Source organism: Pholcus phalangioides, unplaced genomic scaffold (genome assembly GCF_987345545.1).
Source record: "Pholcus phalangioides strain wild (caught in Gottingen) unplaced genomic scaffold, Ppha-v1.0 ptg000010l_1, whole genome shotgun sequence".
NCBI classification, from domain to species: Eukaryota; Metazoa; Arthropoda; class Arachnida; order Araneae; family Pholcidae; genus Pholcus; species Pholcus phalangioides.
In genome coordinates, this window is record NW_028301603.1 from 8,525,903 (window position 1) to 8,551,424 (window position 25,522).

Genomic DNA, 25,522 nt, shown 5'->3' on the forward strand with positions numbered 1-25,522 from the left:
GCCACGAGCAGTCATGTTGTCGTGGCGTCAATAATTACCGTCGTCGTTAGGGAAAACACCCATAAAGGACAGTAGTAGTCATTTCCATCGAGCAGCCGTAAAAAAAAAAGTCTCTGTGACCGCATTTAAGCAACTGGCAAAGACGCGACTTTGTTTTTGTAGCATTTATCGGCAATCATTAATCAGGGGCATGACCTTGGTTGCCGAAATTCCTGTATAATCGTTATTGTATTCCATTAACAGCCGCGCGGGAAACACGTTTTTTTTCGTCCGCAGCTTTGTAATTAGAATTTTTTTTAAATCGTTTCTTCCGATTAAACATCTTCAGAAAGAAAATATAAAACTTTAAGCTATATACAGCTAAATATAAAGCTTTTAAGAATTCATACAGTTCCAAGATTATCAATCACTGATAGCATCCACGAAAGAAAACTTGTTTTATGAACAGTACGTAGATGTGATTTCTCTGTTCTGCATGGAAAGACTGGTATGGAATTATATTCTTCTCAGGGGCAATGCTGAACCTGCCTTTGATCGAGTCTATGAGTGTCGGAGGGGGGGGGGTACCCCCCATCGGGAGAATCTCTGGATTTCAAAAGTTGGCACGTCTGAGAAAATGATTGCTGAACTCGAAGAGACGGGTTCATTTGACGTACAATGCAACAGAGGGAGGAAAGCAATTGCTTCGACGTCAGTGGAGCATTGCAGAAAGCGTCAAGTAGTGCTTTGGGAAAGTGCAGTGCTCGGAGAATTGGCCGAACTTTAGGCATGCCTGTCAGCACGGTTCGTAAAATTTTACGAAACACCTTGCAATGCTATCCATGCAAAATTACGCATGTTCAAGAGTTGTTTCTTGCGAACCTAACAATACGAGAACATTTCGACCTGCAATTTCTTGCTCGGATGGAAGTGGACCATGCATGGTCATGGAACATTTTGTGGACAGACGAAGCCCATTTCCATCTCCAAGGTTCTGTCGATACACAAAATTGCAGGATATGGGCAAGAGAGAATCCATTCCAAATGCAACCATTGCCTCTTCATCCTCCAAAGGTCACTGTGTGGTGCGGGTTTACGGCAGTGTTTATCGCTGGCCCTTTCTTTTTCGAGGAGATAGGTCCTTCGGGTCCTGTAACCCGTACCGTCAATGGGACACGGTACGAATCTCTTTTGCGCAACCAGCTCATTCCAGCACTGCTACAGCGTGGATTGCACAATTTTCATGCACGATGGCGCTCCTCCGCATATTGCAACACCAGCGAAGCAACTGTTAAATCTCAATTTCGGCAATGACAGAGTTATGTTTTCGACAATTTGGGGCGTCGAAACAAGTTACAAAAAAAAAAAGAAAATCATCACTAGAAAAAAATCTCTAAGGTATTTTTAAAAAAAAATTACTTTACGAAATATACATGAAAAATGACCGAGATGAAAAAAAAGAAAATGAATGTTTGAGTATATGTTACGATTATTTTCCACAGAAAAAGAATCGATGATCAAGTGCCAACACCAGCTAAAGTAGAAAGCCTCACCCCGAGATTCGTGACGTCATCTAGATTCGTCCTAGCAGCAACACACACTGTAACCTACCGATTTGACCCACGTTGCGTTGCTATATTTTTTCTCAATGTTATAATTCAGTAAAGAATTGAGCACTATATATAAGAATAGACTAGTTTATACTTATAATCCGATATCATGTTTAAGCATCAATTAGGTCTAGTCGTTTCAATAAAAACTTGACAATATTTAAAATAATAACCCTTCAAAAGCATTAATTTTTTGGAAACTTCATTTCTGTTGATTTTATCCAAAAAAGGTATCCATTGAATACCAAAAGAAAACTGTGAGACCAATTTTCAAAACTGTATAACATCCTTTATTTTTCACTTAGATGGACACACATGCAATATATATTTTTGTCATTTATAAAAATATATATGTGGGAAAGATGGCGCCACATGCCGGGATCGAGTTGGCGACTGTGTGTGGGCGCGCGTGCGCAGAGAGTGGACGAGGAGAAGGATTGACGACGCGGTGGACAAAAGACGTATAGGAATGATGTCTGTAACTGAATGTAAATAATAATTATAGTTTATCAATGGAATCTCACATATATATCATAGCTGCCAAGTCTCCCGAATTTTATCTTCATCGCTCGATCTCCCGAAAAGTTCTTAAATCTCCCGAATTTTTACGAAAATCACAAAAATCCCTAATTGTCCCTAAAAATTCCCTACTTCATTAAAAAAAATCCCCGCTTATGAAAACAATCCCTAAGAAAATTCTTGTGGGGCATGAAGCCTCTTTTTTTTCCCTTTCGAAATGACGTCACACGTCGTAAATGGGGAAATTCCCTTTTTAAGGAAGTTTTACAAACCCTCTGATGGTAACAAGAAAGTTGTTTGTCTGATTATCGTGCAGGGAAATGGCTTAGCAGCCAATAGTCCTGGATAATAACCGAAGATTCTAGTGACGCGCATATGGTCAAAATTTCTTTTGTTGAAGTTACGTACGTACGATATAACAAAGCATGAATACTGATAAGCAAAAACATATTTAATCAATTTCAAAGATACTTATTCCGATGAATTTCCTTTCATCAAACGTTCCAGAAGAGGACAGACTTTTCCTTTTTATACAAGTTGTGTTACGGACATAAACATCGGTCCTGGAAAGACTGACATCATCACTCATGTGAAATGAAAAAAAACCCATCAAGCAAGTGTCACAAAAAGTCAGTGTTCTTCAAAAATTGACGGTGTGTTCCTTCATCTTCCGATGATTTTGGGGTCATTCGCGCAGAATGTTTGTTCACAGCGTTTCTGATTGAACACAATATTTATTTTTACATCATTGAAGTTTTGGCCTCCAATTTCACTTGTTTTTTGAGTAGGAATTTTATTCCCAAGGGTTTAACTTCCATGTGTGTAAAATCCCTATTTTAATTTGACTTCCGTAGGGATTTTATTCCCTACGCTTTAACTTTTGTGTTTGGAAAATCCCTATTTTATTTGGAAAAGCCCCTATTATATTTATTAGGGAGTGGTTTTAGCATAAAATACGGGTGTGCGCGAAAATCTCCCGAATTTTCATTTTCAAAAGTTGGCAGCTATGATATATGTATGTATAAGAAACTTTTCATGTAATGTATGCGCATTATTTTTTATTAAAGGGAAGAAAAAGCAGCGAATTAATAAACAAATACACTGAAGTTGATTTTCTGCGAATTCCCAACTTCGAGGCGCGAATGCGAGCCGAGATCTCCCCGTTAAAAAGTCTCACCGCAGAGAGCAACACAGCTCCTAAACAACGGTACAATTATTCATGCATCTCACTACGAGTTGAGAAAAAGTCTCATAGTTTAAAAAAATTCATTGCAGATGGCAGCACTACACATAACAAGCATTATACAGAAACAAACTTCACGGAAGGTCCACTATACGTACACACACACGTTCCAACATGTGCTAATTCGTTAGAAGTTCCGCGGAGGAATATGGACGAGGTGCACGACTGGTTTAGTAGTAGTATTAATTAAAGAGGAAAATGTTTTTTTTTGGGGAATAAGTTTATGAGAGAGAGAGCCATTTCTTTTTTTTCCATACTTTGTTGCACTAAAGTAGGCGGAGATAGACGTGGAAGCCTGGGGGAGGGCACGGTCATTATTGCTGGGGGGGGGGGGGCACGATGATGATGATGTCAATAATCTATACATATATGCATTAGATCAGTCGACTTCTCCTTTGATGCTGGCCGTCCCCACATCTTCGCAGCTCGATCTCACTGAGCATTAAAAGGGGGCTGTCAAATCCGACGGGGAAGGGTAAGAAAAAAAATAAGGAAAAATTGGTAACCAGGTGAGATCAAAAATAATATGTTAGGGAGGGAGAATTAGCGGGAGCGAAAGAGAGGGCGTACGGTGGAAAAAATTTCCGCATTTTTACGAGACAAAATAATTATTTATTATTATTATTCATTGTATTACTTGCTCTTGTGATGGGCAACATCGACCCAAGGCCGCAACTAGAAGCGAAAATTTGAAATCTGTTACACCCGTTGCCATTACCCCTCCGTTTATTTTAATGAAAAAAGAATCACTCTCTCAACCGGGGCCGGAATTGGAGGGTGTGGGGGGGGGGGATAACTGCCTCGGGCGGGAAAATTTCCGTGAGGACGCAAAACATCGTTGTAAAAAATTATCGAATTTTAGAGTTTTGGTGGGTGGCAGCGAAATCGTTTGCCCCGGTTGGCAAAACAATATAAAAACCCCAGTCCCGGGACTGCTCTCAACGACCTTCTTGGTCCAGTCCCCCGGGGCACAAGACGCCGCTGCCCTGTCTTAGTAGTTGCAGTCTTGGATCGCCCCTTACGGCACATTGCCCATCTGGATCCGCGTTTGCTAGGACCCTCATAGAGTCTCTATGTAGGAGGCTTTAGTAAGGTATAGCCACAAGGGCGTAGCGAGGGGGGGGGACTTGGGGGTCTGGTCCCCCCCCCCCGAAATGTGAGAAAATGACCGAAAAAAGGGAAAAAGATGGCCAAATCCATTGTTCTGTCACTTTGGTCCCCCCCCCCCGAAATGAAAGTGGTCCCCCCCCCCCCCCGAACGAAATTTCTGGCTACGCCCCTGTACAGCCACACCGGATAGCAAAAAGAGCCCCTCTTTTCCTGTCAAGAAACTAACGAAGTTTTGTTGAAAATTCAATTTGTGAACATGGACGAGAACAGTTTTGTAAAACAGATTCCAATTATAAGCCCCTCCCTCAATTTTGTTTATGAAGCTACGGAAAATTTTTGAGGTGAAAAAGCTATTGCTTTTTATTTCGCCGGGGTAGTTGTTCCCAAAATATGCTTCGCTGCATTATTTTGCGCTCTGGTAAGCTACTGGGTCGAGGAGCGACGATAAGTCTTATCAAATAGATTTATTACTTCAATGGTATGCATGCCCCCCACAGCAGTGCCCCTAGGCTACTAATTAACCGCGCGAGCCATCTCGTACATATTCCTCTACGAAATTTCGAACGCGTCGGTACATGCCGAAATGCGTGTTCTGAGTGCATGCGTAGCCCTAACGTATTTACATTTTTTAGAATTGTGATTGTTTCGTGTTCTTGGTTGCGATGCCATCGGTTTTGCGTATTCCGAAGCGAAGATATGATAAATGTTTGTATTTTTTTTCATGTCAACACACATGTATGTAATTATCGTGTTGTAGGATCTGCTTGCTCTCTGCGGAGAGACTTTTTTTAAATGGGAGAGCAATTGGAAAACTGCAGAAAAACAACTTCAGCCGCCCACCATATATTCGAACTTTGATCCTCACGATGACAGTCCAGCACGATGCCCACACAACAGCACAGCGGCCAGGGCCCTTAGCCTGGATCTTTGTCGGGGGCTCCAGGCCAGATTTTTCAGGGACCTTCGTATAGTTTCGCCTGAAAAAAAATACATACCTATATCTATGTATATAAAATTGATTTTTTCTGTCTGTGTGTGTGTATGTTCTCTATACAAATATACAATTTTAGATCGATCATCACCAAATTTTGCATGTATACCAAATGGGACTCGACTTGAACGATAGGCTACTTTAAAATTTCTTCAGAGCAGGGAAAATGCCGGAAAAATGTCGAGCAGCAATGCTTGCTGGGCCTCAACAATCACTTTCGGAACGTTTACTTTGGTTACCGTGGTTCCCTAGAAATGCGTTTCAGACGTGTTCGCCTTTACAATGAATGGTTTGTCACTTCTTCAATGCTGCCAGTGCGTATGTATAATAGTTTATGCCTTTATAATGGTATGCCAGTTTTTCAATAGTCGTCAGAATCATCATCAGCATGACTTTGAAGATCAGGCAAAGGATGAACCCCATAGAAATCAGTATTAAAATTGCCGATTTTACTGTATAAATATGCGAAAATTTAGTGGGAATTTTCCGCCACATCAATAATTTTGTAAATTGTATTTAATTCTTGATTTTTGAAATACTGAGTTCGCTTAGAGATATACGAAGCCCAGAAAATTAAATATGAAGTAATTACCCGGACCTATATATACTTTCATTTCATTCCGTGCACCGCCCAGGCTCTATCGACCATTGTCAATTTTAGCCATTGCCCGGATGAGGGGGCTGGGCGATGTCGGGTGCTTTATTATGCATATAAAATACATGAACATTGAATATAAAAAAACATTATTAAAAAAAAAGTGTATACAGATTTAAATATTTCTATTATACAATATACAATTTATTCCGATGAGGTACTCCGATGTCCTTTCCAGCTTTATTGAGCCCGAGCCCCCTGTTCCTCACTGTGGCCGAGCGCCAGGTCCTGAACCATGTTTTCCCTCATTGGCTTGTTGGCTCGGGTGAGCCCTCCGCCGTGTCCAGGCCAGGTCCTGGACCACGTCTTCCCTCGTTGGCTTGTTGGCCAGTGTGAGCCCTTCGTATCACATTGGTCCGACCAGGTGCCAGGTCCTTCAGCATGAGGGGAGGGGGGTTGTTGCCATTCAGTGTTTGGAAATACGAATCATCGGGCTGAACTTAATCAATATAGCTGAACTGTAATTGTTAGGTAGGCATTAAAGAGGCAATTCTAATCTCCTCCCCAGCTCTGGATCCGTGCCTGCTTCCCCCCCCCCCCCCACCCCCTGAACCCGACGAGGACAATCGTCCCCAAGAGCCCGATAATGAAGGAGAATAAATCTGTCCCGTATTTTATGGGACATTGATGACTAGAAATAAACAATAAAGCGCCCTCTCCGACGCATCACCCTAGATCCGCGTGGGGGGGGGGGGGGTAGGGGGTTCGCCGAGTGCTGGCTTTGCACAGGGAGCCACTTGGTCTAAGACCGGCCTGAGTCATACTTCAAGGTAACACGAGTGACTCGCGACTCATCTCCAGATCACTCAGGTGGCTCAGCACATTTTCAGATCATTCAAGTAACTTGGTTGCTGTTCCATAATGCATAATTGGCCCGCAATACGTTTTCAAATCAATGAAGTGGCCCGCACTAACCGAAATGTTCAACACACGCTTGCGTTATATCACTCTCTCATGCTTGCAAACTCTCTAGCTCACCCACTGACCTTATGCAGAGGCAGATTGATCGTTTCATCGCCTACGGTCCATGCAAAATTTGCTTCCTCTCTTCAATTGGGCTCCCTGGGCTATAGCCAGTGCCGTCTTAACGCATGGGCCCCACCCGAGCACGGCCCAGGGGCTTCGTGAGAAGAGGGGCCTCACAAAAATGAGAACTGGTTGAAATTTTCCAGGTAGGCCGTCAGAAAAATCACTTGGCCCGGGGGGGGGGGGGCTATGATGGTTAAGACGACCCTGGTAATAGCCCGCTACAATCTCTCCTCTCTGTAAATAGGCCTCTGCCCACACGTTACGACGAATCTGAATTTATGCTCATCCCATGGATCGTGGCCTAAAGGATCCTTCGATGTGGCCCGCGATCTTTAAAATTTTTTAAAAATGATCAAAGTTGCACTTTTTTTTTTTCTTATTACTTAAGTGATCCTTTTGAAGGGTGACTGTGACGTTTCCCTCGTCGTTTAAATAGCCCGCGACAACTTCACGGATACCCGCGATGCAGCTCCACATCATTTAAGTGTCCTGCAGCACATTCTCCTGACTACTTAAGTCGCTCCGCGACACAATTCCAGATCACTCAAGCAATCATGGCACATTTAAAAATCACTTAAGTGATCCGTGCCACAATTTGAGATCCTTTAAGCGGAGCGCGGCACATAACTTGGAATGTGAGATCCCTTAAGTGACCCCGAGACAAATTTGAAGATTCCCGTGCACAGTTCTAGATCACTCAAACGGTTTTAGCACAGTACCCAGACCAATAAAGTATTTATCGGTCCTTTCCCGGATCAGTTAAGTGACTCGACGGGCAATTTTTTTTTTTTAACCGAGCACAACTCAGGTCTATCGCCATAGGCAATTTTCTACCTAGTGAGTTGTGCCGGAAGTGTAAGTGTGTGTACCTAACAGTCTGAGTGTGTATCTAGTGTTGTGTATGATTTTTCAGTGCTGCCATCTATATCTCAGAAGTGAAGTGAGTGATGTGTAGTGACTGAATATTTGTACTGTTTGTAGGTCTGTTGCTCTCTGTGGCGAGACTTTTTAACGGGGAGATCGGCTCGCATTTGCGCCTCGAAGTTGGGAACCACAGAAAACCAACTTCAGCCGACCACCACTGTGGCGACGGTGGGGCTCGACGGGTAATTACAGATTACCCCGCGACACATCGCCAGATCACTTAAGTGAAATGCGGAAAGGAGTGAAAAACTTTGCAGATCACTTGATTAAAGTGGCCCGCGATATATTTCCAAATTAATGAAGTATCCTGACTCCAGAGCTGCATTTAAGAGTTCAAGCGGCTTGAGCCTTGAGCTTCAGCATGAGGTCTTCCTGACGTCATCATCGAAGAACGAATGAGAAACGCAGAACGAGCAGTGACATCAATTGTGGGAGGAGCAAAGAAAAACGAGTAACGAATCATCGGAGATATTTATGACGTCACACGTCAGGTGTGCCATAAAACCGGATTTTTAATTCTCGCTTCCAAGGTTTTGATGACGTCATCAGATTCATCGCATGGCATCTTCTAATGATAAAGCAATGTAAAACTGCCGTTTATTGATGATTTGTTTACTAGAGTAATTATTTTCAAAATATTACTAATTTTTTTGAGGAGAAGCCACAAATATCTTCCATTACTAGGACATTTATTTTACATTTTTAGAAAGAATATATTCTTTTTAGCTAGGCTGACCATATTTCCTCGAGAGAAATACGGGACATTGGGATTCCAAATACGGGACATCGCCAATTATCGCTAAACTCGACGCCAAAATCAAACAAAGTTGCCAAATATTGCTGAAATAACGGGAAAATCACAATGGCAGGAAATGATGCATTACTGCAAATTGCAGTGGATCAAAATGTATTCCACGAAAAAAAAAAAAGTTCACCAAGGCAAATGTGGGAGATTAATATTCTCATATATAGTTGTGATTATCATAAAGTAATTTATGAGTTGAAAAATAATGTCAATCTTTGACTTCAATAAAGAATAAAAATTCAAGTAGGCTTCGTGTAAAATACGGGAAAAACCGGGACACTCTTGCCAAAAAGTCGGGACGGCCAAAAAAACAGCAAATACCGGGACTGTCCCGGGAAATACGGGACGTATGGTCACCCTAATTTTGGCAGGTGTTTTTCCCGAGCTCATGCACTCAATGTTAAGTTAATGGGAAATGGCTTCTCTCTACGAGAACACAATTATCAGAAATGTCACTCTTGTAGGAATTATTATGCTCTAATATTATAATACTTGACAAAGGAATTGACTTTTAAATGAAAATTGTTTGTGGCACGTTATTCGGAAATGCAATGATTCATTTGAATAATGTGTTTTCTGAAAATAAGTAAAATACACACACACACACATAATCAATTGTAATATTCACACCAAAAATCGCAATCAATATCTTCTTTATTCTATCGGTGCTAGGGCTAACTTGGAAAAAAAATCAGCCTTTTCCCCATTAATTTGATTCTCAACGCGTGGCCACGGACCACATTTCAGCTTGGGGGAAAAAAATGATGAGTATTGCCCAGGCCAGTGGGAGCCGTGCAGAAGTACATATCTTTTTTTTTTTCAAACCGAGCACAACTCAGGTCTATCGCTATAGGCAATTTACTTACCTAGTGAGTTGTGCCGGAATTGTAAGTGTGTGTGTACCTAACAGTCTGAGTGCGTATCTAGTGTTGTGTATGATTTTTCAGTGCTGCCATCTATATCTCAGAAGTGAAGTGAGTGATGTGTAGTGACTGAATATTTGTAACGTTGTAGGCCTGTTGCTCTCTGTGGTAAGACTTTTTAACGGGGAGATCGGCTCGCCTCGAAGTTGGGAACCACATTAAACCAGCTTCAGCCGACCACCACTGTTGCGACGGTGGGGCTCGAACCCGGGTCCCCACTATGACCACTCGACCACCACAGCAGCAGAAGTACATATCTAAATCCCTTGAGTGTTTACTTAATTGCCACGTGGTACTCTGTTTGGATTACAGATTACTCAGGTGGCTGGCAGGCATTTCTATGTAGATCAGTCGAGAGGACCAGCGCCACGCTTTGAAATATTTTGAGTGGCTCGCAGCATATTTGCAGTTCACTTGAGCGGCTCCCTACACTTTTATAAATCACGTGTAAGGGGCCGTTACGTCAGCAAATTTTTAGTCATTTTCGACCCCCCCCCCCTTTGTCAGCAAATGTACGCAAAACTCTCGCCACCCCCGTGAGCAAAATTTCGTCATCACTGCCCCCTACCTCCTAACGCATATTGGTTGGATCGGAAACGTACACGGGGGCGGGGGCATGGCTGCTCACGCGCCCCCCTCCCAGATGGAAAAAAAAATTTTAATGCAAAAAAATATTTAAAAAAAAATTAAAATTTCGAAAGACAATAATTACATTAAGACATTATAATCAATTTCTCTTAATTTCAATGCTATTTGAAGGCTATGAACTCAAAATTTCTCTCTAAAATGTGGCCCTGAAGGTTATCTGATGTGCTCAAAAGTAATTTTGTAAAAATGAACTAAGCGGCACATTTACAAATCGCTTAAATGGGCCGTGGCATAATTCCAGAGCATTTAAGTGGTCCGTGGCACATTTTCAGATTACTGAAGTAGGCCTCAAAGATCACTATCACGTTCAAAGATCACTTAAGTAACCCGCGACACAGTTCCAGAACACTTAAACCATACGTGGCACATTGAGAGATCCCTTGAGTGACTTGTGGCACAGTTTTAGAGCACTTAAGCGGCCCCCACAGTGTGGTTCTACATCATTCCAGTTACGCTCGGAACATTCCCAGATTACTAAAGCGATCCGTGGCATAATTACGGATCACTTGAGTGATGCGTGTCACAGTTCCAGAGCACTTAAGCGGCCCTGACACATTTCCAGAGCAATTCAACGATCCGTGGAACATTTAGAGATCATTAAAGTGGCTCTGTAGGGGCACTTATCAATAGGTAGAATGTTAGTTCGGGTGCCCAATAACTATCGAAAGGTTTTTTTTCCCCGTTTTTGGAGCACCGAGTAAGATGCCAGTAAAAAAATTCCATATTTTCATAAAGGGTGGTTGATGACGTAAGCATTACCCAAACCCCCCCCTCCCCCCTTGTCATCAAAAGTCAGCGAATCGGGACTCCCCCCCCCCCTCGATGATGACGTAATACTTGAACGGCCCCTAACTGAAAAATCAGTTGCATTTAATCCGTCTATTGCTTTAGTTATATTTTATAATAACTGCATTATGTTATTTATTATCCAAGCTAAATTGATTTCAAGTCGCGAAAATAAAATGTTACTAGACCCCCCTCAGGATTAAGGGAATTCCAGGGGCACCATTACCAAATGCCGTAGAGAAAATGATGTGTGGGGGCTCCCTCGAGTTTCGAATAATTCTCGTTTATTTGTTGTTATTATAATTATGGAATAATCATTTTCATTTCTACAGTTCAAAGATGGCTATCGAGTTCTATTTTTGTAAAAGGGGTCATTCAAGTATTACGTCAGCGTCGAGATGGGGGGAGGGGGTTTCGGATTTGCTGACTTTTGATGACGAGGGGGCGGGGGGTTTGAAGGTAGCTTACGTCACACGTCATCAACCACCCCTTTTTGAAGATATGAAATATTTTAAGCTGCTGACGGGGGGGGGGGGATCAGTGTTTTGCTGACAATGGGGGGGGGGATCAAAAAGGGCTGAAAATCTGCTTACGTAATACTTGAATGGCCCCAAAAGAAAAAAAAAAAAGTTAATTTTATTAAATTCATATTGCCACCTATCAGGAACTCCTTTAAGCCCAGGGAACTGCGTGGCTGCATCTGTTACACACCCCTGAGAGGGACTCTATGAATTTAATCGAATACTAAATATGTGTGTTCAATAAATAGCCATGCAATGCATTTATGGCACACAAAAAAACGAAATAAAAACAACATGGTCACTCCCCCCCCCCCCCAGAGCCCTGTCTGCTCCTACTCCGTTTTGTGTGAGTTATGACGTCAATTCAAGACTTATTGGAACCATCGTTGGTCCGCTATAAGAACGTAGTCCAATGCCCGAGTGAGACATATTAGGGGGGGGGTCGTTCAAGTATTACGTCAGCATCGGGGGCGGGGGGTTAGGATTTGCTAATTTTGATGACGGGGAGGGGGGGTTTAAAGGTTGCTTACGTCATCAACCACCCTTTTTGAAGATATGAAATAAACTGAAGAGCCAAAAAATAAAAAACAGGTACTGGCATGCGTATGCAAATAAAGAGATAATATGGAACCAATCAGAGTACGGCGCTGCGGTCGGCAACGCCTATATAACACAACAAGTGTCTGGCATAGTTGTTAGATCAGTTATTGCTGCTACAATGGCAGGTTATCGAGATTTAAGTGAGTTTGAACGTGGTGTTATAGTCGGCGCACGAGAGATGGGACGTAGCATCTCCGAGGTAGCGATGAAATTTGGATTTTCACGTACGACCATTTCACGAGTGTACCGTGAATATCGGGAATCCGGTAAAACATTAAATCTTCGACATCGCTGCGACCGGAAAAAAGATCATGCAAGAACACGACTGACGAGAATCATTAAACGTGACAGACGTGCAACCCTTCCGCAAATTGCTGCAGATTTCAATGCTGGGCCATCAACGAGTGTCAGCGTGCGAACCATGCATCGAAACATCATCGATATGGGCTTTCGGAGCCGAAGGCCCACTCGTGTACCCTTGATGACTGCACGACAGAAAGCTTTACGCCTCGCCTGGGCCCGACAACACCGACATTGGACTGTTGAGGACTGGAAACACGTTGCCTGGTCTGACGAGTCTCGGTTCCAATTGCTTCGAGCTGATGGACGTGTACGGGTATGGAGACAACCTCATGAATCCATGGACCCTACATGTCAACAGGGGACTGTCCAAGCTGGTGGAGGCTCTGTGATGGTATGGGGCGTGTGCAGTTGGCGTGATATGGGACCCCTGATACGTCTAGATACGACTCTGACAGGTGACAGGTACGTAAGCATCCTGTCTGATCACCTGCACCCATTCATGTCCATTGTGCATTCCGACGGACTTGGACAATTTCAGCAGGAGAATGCGATACCCCACACGTCCAGAATTGCTACAAAGTGGCTCCAGGAACACTCTTCCGACTTTAGACACTTCCGCTGGCCACCTAAATCCCCAGACATGAACATTATTGAACATATCTGGGATGCCTTGCAACGTGCTGTTCAGAAGAGATCTCCACCCCCCTCTTACTCCTACGGATTTATGGACAGCCCTGCAGGATTCATGGTGTCAATTACCTCCAGCACTACTTCAGACATTAGTCGAGTCCATGCCACGTCGTGTTGCGGCACTTCTGCGTGATCGCGGGGGCCCTACACGATATTAGGCAGGTGGACCAGTTTTTTTTGGCTCTTCAGTTTTTTATAAGCTGCTGACGAAATTTTGCTGACAAGGAGGAGGGAGGGGTCAGTGTTTTTTGCTGACGGAGGGGGGGGGGGTCAAAAATGGCTAAAAATCTGCTGACGTAAATACTTGAATGGCCCCTTATGTGAAGCCTGTGTGGGGGGAAACAAATTTTTTAATTTTCCAACACGGGCTGCATTCATCTCATACAAAAAATCATATTCACATCTAACACCATCCATCCAAAGCAAAGTTAATGCATGCCAATACAATACCCAGTGTCGTCTTAAGGCATGGGCCCACCCGGACACGGCCCGGGGGCCTCAAGCGAAGAGGGGCCTCTGGTTGAAATAAAAATGCATTATTATATTAAAATAGGCACACACACGCACGCACACATTTATGGCACGAAAATGTCCAAAAAGGCATTTTTGACAAAAAAGTTTGAAAATAAGCAAAAAAAACAACGTTTTTATGGCATTTTTTTGCCTGAACTACCGGGCTCTACTTATACAGTTAGAAATTAGCGCGCAAATTCATTCGTTTAATCAGAAATTGTGCTGCCACCTATTGACTCGATTGAAAAACCAGAGTGTTTCAATTCCCTTTTTGATTCTATTTGAACTCAATTCGAATTTTCCCTCTAGAATGTAACCAATAATCTTATTGGTGGCATTTTTCAAGTTTTCTAAAAGTACTTTTATAAAACTTTTATAGTGTAATCCCGGCCTAAGGAAAGAAATGGAGGGCAGCCATTAATGAAAATTATTGAAAATATTAAATTAAAATTATTATTATTAAAAATTAAAATTATTGAATGGCCCCTATATTCAAGTATTACGTACAGTGGCGTCTGAGCCGGGGGTTCTGTGGGTGCTCGAGCACCCACGGAAGTTTGTAGAAAGGGTTCGAGCACCCACAGAATTGATTCAAAAATCGAAATTTCCTACATGAATCTCAAGAAGGGTACCCACAGGTTCGAAGCACTTCCAACGCCCCCTGATTACGCAAGCAGATTTTCAGCCATTTTTGACCCCCCTCCCCGCCCTTGTCAGCAAAATTCAGCAAAACACCCTCCCTCCCTCCCCCCCCCCCCCTGTCAGCAAAATTTCGTTATCAGCTTAGAATATATTTCATATCTTCAAAAAGGGGTGGTTGATGACGTAAGCAACCTTCTACGAATGGACATAAAGGTGGGGGCGATGAGAGGACTAGAGAAAAAAATAAGTTTTTCGGAAATTCACGCCCCTTTTTCCCAAGGGAGCCTTCGTAAATATCCGGGGGGGAACAAAAATATAATGCCCACATAATAGTTGTACTTGTTTCCGGGGCCGTCTTAAGAGCGTCATAGGCCCTCGGGGCCGAGCGATTTTTCTGAGGCTTTACCAGTCAAATTCCTGAAAAATTCAACTACTTCTCATTTTTCTGAGGCCCCACGGGTGGGCCCATGCGTTAAGACGGCACTGCTTGTTTCATCTGTTAAGGAAACAGAGCTATAAAGTGTTTTATTCCCCTCTTTGAATATCTGGATATACTGTAAACTGAATAGAGATCAACTGCAGTTGCTGTCGCAAACCCCCCACAAAGGTGAGGCTGGTATCAGGGCCCAGATACGATTTTCAGCACTTTTTTTTTTGCACGTTATAAATTCACTACAGCAGTAGAGGCCCATCAAATAGCCTAGCGTCGGGAACCTGCAGCAGAATGTGGATGGACGGCCATCACTGAGATCAATCATACCGAAATAATAGTCTATACCACAGTGGTTCCCAAACTTTTTTAAGCGTAACCCCCTCCCCCCCCCCACTCCTTTTCGACGAAAAAATTTATCGGTGACCCCCCTTCCATAAGCTGACCATATGTCCCGGAAAACCAGGACATTCTGTTACATAAGCATGTACACTCATGTCCATAAATTAAGGATAATTCAGAATCACATGGAAATCGAAATCTAAAGTAAAAATTTCACCTGTAAAATTATTACACACATCTGCAAGAATGATATGCAAATTTCAGGAAGCCACCAGATGATGCCGATAGTACGTCACAATGACGAGAGTGTAAGAGGGGGGAAGGTATATAAGGAATGGTGGCAAAGAAGTAAAATTGTTCACAAGAGTTCTGTAAGGCGCTCAGTGCCATAAGCGAATAGTTATGACACAGAGGACGCATGTGGATGATTTTTTACGTGGTAGAATTATCGGCCGCCTGGAATGTGGGCGTACTCAGATGGAAGTATCCGAGGAACTTGGAATTGCCCAAAGTGTCATCTCTAGGCTTTGGCAACGATTCCAAAATAACGGAAATGTCAGTAGACGTTACAGTACAGGTCGCCCCCGAGTTACAACGCCGAATGAAGACCGGTATTTGGCAGTAACTGCCAAAAGAAGCAGGCGGAGCACAGCATCCGACCTGTCTCGTCAGCTATCTGCAGCCACGGGTACCGCAGTTTCAAGGCAAACCGTGTACAGACGTTTGGGAGATATTGGTCTATATGCTCGCAGGCCTGTCAGATGTGTTCCGCTCACGGCAACTCACTGTCGGCAGCGATTAGCCTGGAGTAGAGAACATGCAATGTAGACATCGTCACAGTGGGCTTGTGTGATGTTTTCCGACGAGTCCAGCTTGCAGTCTGATTCACGTCGGACATTCATATGGAGAACGCCAGGTACCCTTTGCCACCAAGACATCATTGAACGATACCGTTACGGTGGTGCAGCATTGCTCATTTGGGGTGGAATTACACTGTGTTCCAGAACAGATCTGCATGTTCAAACCGGAACCATGAAAGCCCAAATTTATCGGGACATCATTCTGGAACAACATGTACGTTTATTTAGTTGTGCCATGGGTGCAGAATTTGTGTTTATGGATGACAACGCCCGTCCTCACCGAGCAAACATCGTAAACGAATGCCTTGAATCTGAGGATATAACCCGTATGGAATGGCCAGCATTCTCACCTGACTTGAATCTGATAGAGCATGTGTGGGACATGCTGAGTTGCAGCCCGTCAACCACCTCCTACACGTGCACCGGAACTTCGGAGAGCATTGCTTGCTGAGTGGAGTGATCTTTCCCAAGGTCAGATCGATAGTTCGATACTCAGCATGCCTAAGCGTGGGTGTACGGACTGTATTTCATCGCATGGGAGACATACAATGTATCAACCATCATACCAACCATGTAATAGTAAGTTTTTGTAAAGGAGATACTTTTTACAATTGCTCCAGGGAGCAAAAATCGTAGTTTTTATGAATGGTATCATACACACACCATCGTTTTTGTTCTTTATCTTTTGTTTAATAAATGGGCTTTATGAATAAGTAACGTTTGTTTTGTTTCCGAACCTTTATTTGCCGGAGCTGGCATTATCCTTATTATCCTTAATTTATGGACATGAGTGTACTTTTGTTTTTTGATGCACTTCGTGTTCTCCTTATGCAAAGTGGAAGTGTAGCGAGATGTATCACCATGACACCATCTTCTGTAACAGAAAGACTCCTCGCGAAGTTTTGACGTCACTGAAGTCGTCCATCTCACCTGTGGCCATTGGATATAGCAGTCCGACATATGCGAAATCTTCACCTGTTCCTACAGTATAATCCAATGAATATAGGTGAAACCAAGGAGTTCTAGGTGAAACAGAGGACTTCGGTGACGTCACGAGCTTCGCGCGGAGGAGGCTTTCTGCTACAGACGGTGTTGGAGTGTATGCTCATTGATTTCGTATACAGGGTCATTTAGAAAGAATCATGCGATTTCAAAATGATTCTGCAATTATTGAAAAATTGTTCATATAAGACGTAGACATTCCTCTCTTCCGCCCCCCCCCCCGGTTCACTGCAGTGTGATCTGCGACACACCTACATATCGCTTAAGTCTGGCCCGCGACACGTTCTCATATCAACGAAGTAGCCCGCACTTTTCTTCAGGGTGAATTGATTGAACCCTTGATTTAGCTCAACACTAATGTCTTCGAATTGCGGAAGATATTGTTTTTCTTTTTCGCTGTTTAATATTAGTTTGTAGACATTCCATTTGGGAAATTGGTAAATGCACGGAATTATGAATTTCTGGACTCTGCTGGACGCTTTTAACCCCCTTTGCTGCCGTTGTAAATGAGTTATAATCAGATTCATGGCCCCCTCATCCTGGAGCAGGACCCCTAGGCTGGGATCTTTTGCGCCCCCCCCCCAACAAGACTTTCGTTGGGGAATTTATAGCGTGAAAAGCAAAAAAAATGTGAAAATTGTCCCGGGCCCTGGGGCTGGAGCCTTGTCAGCCCACCCCTTGTGGGGGGGGGGGGTGCATGATCAGATATTTGTCTTCAAGCAGCTATCTGTAGGCAGGGCCGGAACTCCAGTTGGTCAGCCGGGTGAAGCACGCATTCTGATGCCCCCTCGGAATCACCCCGAAGGTGAGGTTAAAGGGTAAAATTTGAACTCCCTCTGGTCCAGCGCCCGGTTCAGGAGACACCATCTTCTATCTCCTTAGTAGCGCCCCTTTTCGCGATACATAGGTCAAGAAACCCCTGGCTGTTGGTAGATTTGAACGACCTATGTCGGAAGCCCCCTGCGAAACAAGTTTGGATCATGACCCATAGCTCAAGAATGTGAGTTTCTACGACTCATCTCGGAAGCCTAGTGACGACCCATTGTTTAAGGAACATGAATCCCGTCTCTGTTTTTCTGTGCTTAGCAATCGAACAATCAGCTATAAATTTCCATTGTTGAAGCTACTGGCGCTGAATTTTCTCAAACAATGTGAAATTCTCATTGTGTCGAGATTGGAAACATGATGTTTTTAGTTTGCTTCATTCTTATCCATCCACCTCCGAGCAGCAGCACTCTCCGGCTTTTTCCCGTTCCATATTCGCGACGCTGAGTGGTTGACCAGTTCCTAGTTTGATGGCCGACTGTCGAGGAAGCAGCCCATGTCCACAAAGGCTTCTTTCCATCGTTGGGCCGAGCCATACGGCCTTAACCGGGTCCGGAGACGTGGTGTACGGGTGAGGCCTCTACCACAGCGCTCAACCAACTTGCAATTGTTGCTCTGGGGTCTGTCGGAGGAAGATCTCCGATCGGGTGCGCAGGATGAAGACGGAAGTATGCCTACGAGGGAACCCGCAGTAAACAAAGGGGTAACGCGCCTGGCACCATACCTCTTGGGTGGTGTGTAAAAAATGGTGCATTTCCCCCCATTCTTTTTTCGGCTTGGCGAGTATTCTCTTTGCGTTGGACCACTTCAAGTACACGGTTTTGGCAGGAAATTTGGATCATCTATTTTCGACAAAACGGCGGTAAATATGGTTAGCTAGCACGTTAGAAAGGGGAAAAGACGAAAAAATACATATTAAAAAAGTGAAAAGTATAATAGATAAAGTAGATAAGAGCGAGTTTTTTAGGGGCCTCTTTCGCCCTCACCCTACGTCTGTCCTCTTTCACTCTTTATATGTATATAGGAGAATGATACATTATATGTAAGGGAAAAATCATTAACAGGAGTATAGAAAGAAAGGGAAAGAAAAAAAAAATTACTTCAGTTGATAGGGTTACTATAAAGCTTCACGATGATGAAGCGAGAGGAAAGAAAACACACAGAGACCTGTTTGAATTTATTCCCACTGGTGTTTGAACGTAATATTACGTCCATGATCGTAAAGAGGTTAAGGGCACCCATACCTATGAATCCGACGCAACAATATTTCAACAATATTTGGCAACTTTGTTTGGTTTTGGTGTCATTTTTGGCGATAATTGGCGATGTCCCGTATTTTCTCATATTAGGAATCTTTATGTCCCGTATTTCTCTCGAGGAAATATGGGCAGCCTAGTTATAACGAACTCCAAGAGACCACGGAAATCACTTCGTCGTAACGAAAAATTTCGTTATAAAGGAATTCGAGGTGTTTGCATTTCTCCTACGTAAACTTATTTGGGGTTTTTTCGCTATAACGGTATTCGACCGTACTTAGTTATGATCGAATCGCAGCGAAACGTCTCCTACAAGTATTGTTTGTAATCATTCCGTTAAATGTATTTTTATTCCCCCCCCCAACGTTCACTTTCATTTTGACAAATTGGACACGAGAGAAAAGTATAATTAGCTGCTGCTTTTTCACTTTTACAACAGGAAAACAAAAACAGAAACCAAACGCACGGGAAAGAAAAACTCAATCGGGTGTGTAGCGTGTGGGAAGACTTGACTTGACCTCCGCAACTTCCTCGTAATGTCGCTATTTTTGCCACCGGATTTTTTTCTTTTTACCATATTGTTATTTATTTACGATTGCAATTTCCTTCTGAGTAAATTTATTTCGGTAAAGGAAGAACAAAAAAAAAAATTGGAAGGAGTAAAACGTGGATTTTTATTGAAACGATTCGATTACGAAACCGTTTTGGACGTTTCCGTGGCTTTTGGTGTCCATTCGAAATAGCAACCGGGGAATTGCCGAATAATAGAGAGTTACCAGATTTTCAACTTCAATGTCAACCATATTTCTTTGAGGCGGAGGGGGAAAGCCAATTATCGCCGTTTGGCTGCAAATAACGGGTCGAAACATTACAGCAGACTCCCGAATATCCACGGGATTCTTTGACGTTTATTTGTTTTGAAAACCACAATATATATACAATGTCTCTATAATAAAAGTTGGCGTGTGTTTCGAGCTGTTTAAAAACTTTAATCCCGTTAAGATCAGGGACGTAATATTGCGTCCAAATGCTTGTGAGATAAATTTAATAAAGCTTGTGACTGTTTGTTTCTTCAACCTTTCTTTCTCATCGCGAAGCTTTATTGTAAGCCTACGAAACAAAGTTGTCTGTGTGTGTGTTCTCCCCCCCCCCCCTCGAAATACTAGTTTTCCCTCTCCGAAGGTGGCCGCCTATGGAAGTTTCACTGTTCTTTGTCAGCTGCTGCGAACACACATTTTGATGGTCCCATTTGATGTAGAAGGAGCAGTCAATAGGTGAATTCGGCTCCCCCTTCCAGCGCTCGGGGAACCAGGCCTGCACTATCCCCCCACCTTCTCCCAGTTGTTGCCCTGCTCTGGAGAATCTGAAAACTAAAGAGGACTTTTAACGACCAGGGTTCCCCTGGTCAAATTTTTCACTGGTCCCACTATGGTGAATTTGTAGTGAAAAAAAAGAAGATAAGAATCATCCCGGGTCCCTGGGCTGTAATCCTTTCAGCCCCACTCTTGTGGGGGGAAGGGGTAATAATGTAATTAATTTTAATTTCCACCGTATGAATTTATCTAAAAGCTTTATTTCTTTGCATCTGTCTGTAGCCCTCTGTCTAAACAACCTATCATGGTCGACTTGATTTCCATCCGTGGGAATCATTAGAATATCCCAGGAGCGCGGAAGGGAGCACTGTGCTAAACGAAATTACCAACCAATTTGCTAATGAAAAAAACCTCCGAACGACCACCATTTCAATTTCACTGCACTGCTAACGACGTTTGATTGAATCGAATGCTGTCAAACCATCAAAGAGAAGAACGAATTCCAAGGCAATAATGTGCGAGTCATGCTTAATGGCTCATTTCCAGTGCAATAATGCAAAAAACAAACTGCGGTTTCTTTCTCCCAAAAAATGCATATCAATGACAGAAAAGAGGGAGTAAACACTGGAAGGGCGAAGCAAACAACAACAGCAACACTCACATCAGAAGAGGCGTAAACTCCAAACAAGAAAGAGAGAGCAAGAAACGCGCGACAACACCTTAAAAAGACAAAAGGGTTTTTTTTTTCCTTCTGATGTTGTTCTCTTGACGTAATCGTATTGTGTCGAACGAAATAAGCCCACGGTTTCCGGCTAAAAAAAAATTCAGAAAAAAAGTGACATTATTATGATTATTTGCTTCGTTTTTAAAAGAACGAAGACGTCCTCCCTTTTGACTGCCGTGGAATTGGAGCGAAAGAAACATTTTCCACATCTTCTAATCTACGCAACACGACCAAGTTCTTTGCAAAAAAAAAAGCCATTGAACAGTACCTTTCTCCTCTTTTAATGGAGGAATGACCTTTTTCAGTTCGGAGATTCTGGATTCCAGCGTGGACTCATTTTTTGAAATGATGCGTATGCATTCAGTTCCCCCTAACGGGAATCAAAAGTGAACTATGGTGCTTGCGTATCCAGTCCCTAATGGGATCACAACACATCACACACATCACATCATCATAAAACGATCAAAAGTGAACGATGATTAGTTTGCATCCATTTCCCAACGGGTTCAGGAGTGAATTGTGGTGCGTGCACATCCAGTCCCTAACAGGATCAAGAGTGAACGATGATGCGTGCGCATCCAGTCCCTAACGGGATCAAAAGTGCACGATGATGCGTGCGCATCCAGTGCCTAGCGGGATTAAAAGTGCACGATGATGCGTGCGCATCTAGTCCCTAACGGAATCTATGGAATGAACGCGTCATTCAATCAATCATAATCCTCAGTCAATCGTCAACAGATGAATCGGTTTTGGTGAAGTCGATCACTGGCCTATACCGTAATTTCGCTTGCCACGATAGAGGAATGTCTTAATTGTCGTAGCTTGCCACTAAAGGAATGTATTAATTGTCGTAGCTTGCCATTAAAGGAATGTATTAATTGTCGTAGTTTGCCACTAAAGGAATGTATTAATTGTCGTAGTTTGCCACTAAAGGAATGTATTAATTGTCGTAGCTTGCCACTAAAGGAATGTATTAATTGTCGTAGCTTGCCATTAAAGGAATGTATTAATTGTCGTAGTTTGCCACTAAAGGAATGTATTAATTGTCGTAGCTTGCCACTAAAGGAATGTATTAATTGTCGTAGCTTGCCATTAAAGGAATGTATTAATTGTCGTAGTTTGCCACTAGAGGAATAGTAGCTAGATCTGAGTCTAATTTGAGGACATTTGACCACTGCTCTTATAACAGGCATAACAATGGTCGATAATCCCGACATTAAGTTTTCGCAGAGTCATGGACAGTGCTCCAGACTTTCGGCAGTCATGTTCACTGATCATGATACAGCAAGAATTGCAGGTCTATTTATCGGTGTATAGACCTCAATTTGATCAAAATTATGATCCATTTTTAAAATTTTTGATTCAGCCAGAGTAATGTTGAGGGGTTCGGACATTTGATTCCAGCAGGATCATGATCAGTGTTCTAGACCTTCAATTTTGCTTAAATAATGGTCAGCGATCTAGATCTTGAATTTATGGGCCATAATCGTTGCGCCAGACCACCGATTCTGGTAAATCCATGGACGAAGTAATTCAGACCTTCGACTCTAGCAGGTTCGATGTTAATGCTCCAGACCTTTAATTCCGTGAGAACAATGGTTGAGGACCCAGACGTTCAATTTCTGATCAGTACTCAAGACTATTGCTTCCAGCAGACTTATGGACAATAATCTAGATATTCGACTGCGGCAACCGCACAATCAGTGAGTGCTTCAAATCCCAATTTTCACTCAACCACAATCAATATATTTACAATCAATGTCACGATCAACTTCAGACTTTTGCTACCAGAGAAATTGTCAGTGATCCAGAACTTTGATTTCTGAAGCATCACGATCAAAGAATGCTCCAGACACCAATTTTATCTGAATTACGATCAATGTTCTAGATTTTTGGTTCCGATCAGTGATCCAGACCTTTGATTTCAGCAGGATCGCAATCAGCGCTCCAGACTCCAATTTTATTAGAATCATGATCATTGCTTCAGATTCTCGATTTCACCAAAATAATAATTAACGCCCTAAATCTCCAATACCGTCCAGATCATAGGGTGATGTTCAAGAACTTCCTATTCTTGCGAAAACAACGAGTTTCAGACTTTCGTATTAGTGGCATTCCCTAGATCACAATCTTCCGAGATTCGTGCGGTTTTCGGGCAATTTCTTTTAGAATCGGCTTTGGAAAGTAGGTCCCAACACTAAAAGAACAAAATATAGAGACCTTGAGAAAGAGTTGGCGTAAATTTTACGATTCCATTAGGGATTGTGCCATCAATCACACCTGTCCGTGTCTCTTCCAACACTAAATCGCCCTGGTTAACTCGTTACATTAGACACTCTTGTATTTTAGTGTCTGACATCACACAAAGAACGCAACGATTCCAAAGGTTTGAGGTCAGGAGTCCACACCACAGATATCAAGTATTTTTTAGACACTTTCCGTTTCTGTCCTTGGAGAGAGAGGAAATCGATTTTTTGCGGTTTTTTTTCGACTTTGGCCAATTCTCTTCTATAAGACATTTATTCTGATACAAAACTATATTTCAAAGAAACAAAAAGAAGAAAAAGAGGTGGAATTTCTACCTGCTGTTGAAGATGATGGGAAAAGAAGACAGAGAGAAAAAAAAAAAACATTCCTTTATTCTTAGAAACAAGTCAGGAATCAGGTCAGAAGCGTTGGTTGGAATGTGGTCGTTGCTAGTTGAAAACGAAGCCCCCAATTTCACTTTTCCTGACCTAGAGAGAGAGAGAGCGACACATCATACACAGCCTTCAACCTAGACTTCAGAAAGCTTTCCAAAAGAAAAATCCCGAGGGATCCTACATATTGAAGGCGAAAGTACCAGCCACACCAATCAGAGTCCATCATTTCTTTCCTCCCAGACAGACTCTGGTAGCAGGTCGGCGCCGTTAATTCTTATTTAATGTCTCTACAAGACTATTTTAACTGGTGTAAGGGGGGTATTGGATTGACCGAAGGCGGCCTCTCACACATGGCATGGATTCATATTTATTATTTTGTATTGATTAACAAACAGTGAAAACATGGAAATACATGCTTGTACGAAATACCTGCATTTCGATTCCTGTTCATGTCTTGGCTAAAGATGGCGCTAGTGATAGATGATATGAAATGTATTAGTTTTACAGTCTGAATATGATTGATATAGTCATCAGAAAAAATAGAAAACTAGCTCTAATACCCGGCGCTGTGTCCGGTTTTCTCTATATACTAGGAGCATTGAAGAAGCGACTGCAAATCATTGTAAAGGAATAAACATGTCTGAGACGTATTGTGTTAGGGAACCACGCAGGGCCGTCTTAACAGCATCATGGGCCCCCGGGCCAAGTGGTTTATCTGGGCCCTACCTTGCAAATTCTAGAAAATTTCAACCGGATCTCATTTTTGTGAGGCCCTCATCTCCTGAGGCCCCCCGGGACGTGCCCGGGTGGGCTCATGCGTTAAGATGACACTAGAACCCCGGTAACCAAAGTAAACATTTAAGAAGCCATTGTTAAGACCCACGAACCATTGCTGCCCGACGGGTCTCACCCATTTCAGGCATTTGCTCTGCTCCGACTAATGCTTAAAGTAGCCTATCGTTCACACATCGGGTCCTTATATATATATGCTCAATTTGGCGATGATCGGTCCGAAATTGTAGATTACACACGCACGCACGCACGCCTCCTCTTTGGGCATTTTGGCTGTTCTGGCCTTGTATTTGTATATATATTTATACATATACAAATACAAATATTGTATTATATGTATATTTGTATTTGTATATTGTATTATATATGTATTTAGAAGAATTACTGAATTTCTTACTGCAGCGTTTCTCAACCTTCCTGAGCCCAAGGACCAGCAAAATGTCTCAAACAAATTGCAAATTGACGGACCATCCCGTCATTGCGTCCCGTATTACGGGATATTCTTGCAATTTTGGTTGTTTCGATTTTTCTATATAGTAAATATTGAAAATTATAATATTTACCAAGGTCATGAATACACAGCGTTTTTATAATGTATGAATTATATTATGATAATTACGACAATAAATATTCATCTCGCAGATTTTTCAGGTTTAACTTTTTTTTCGCTATTTTTTAGCAATTTGTGATTGTTCCCACTTCTGGCGACGCATTTGATCATAACTGGCGACGTCCAGTATTTCATCCTATTTAAGATTCCAGTTTACCGTATTTTCTCTCAATGTAATATGGATTTGCAATCTTTACTGAAAACTATGAACGAAAATAATTTCAATACTGTAAAT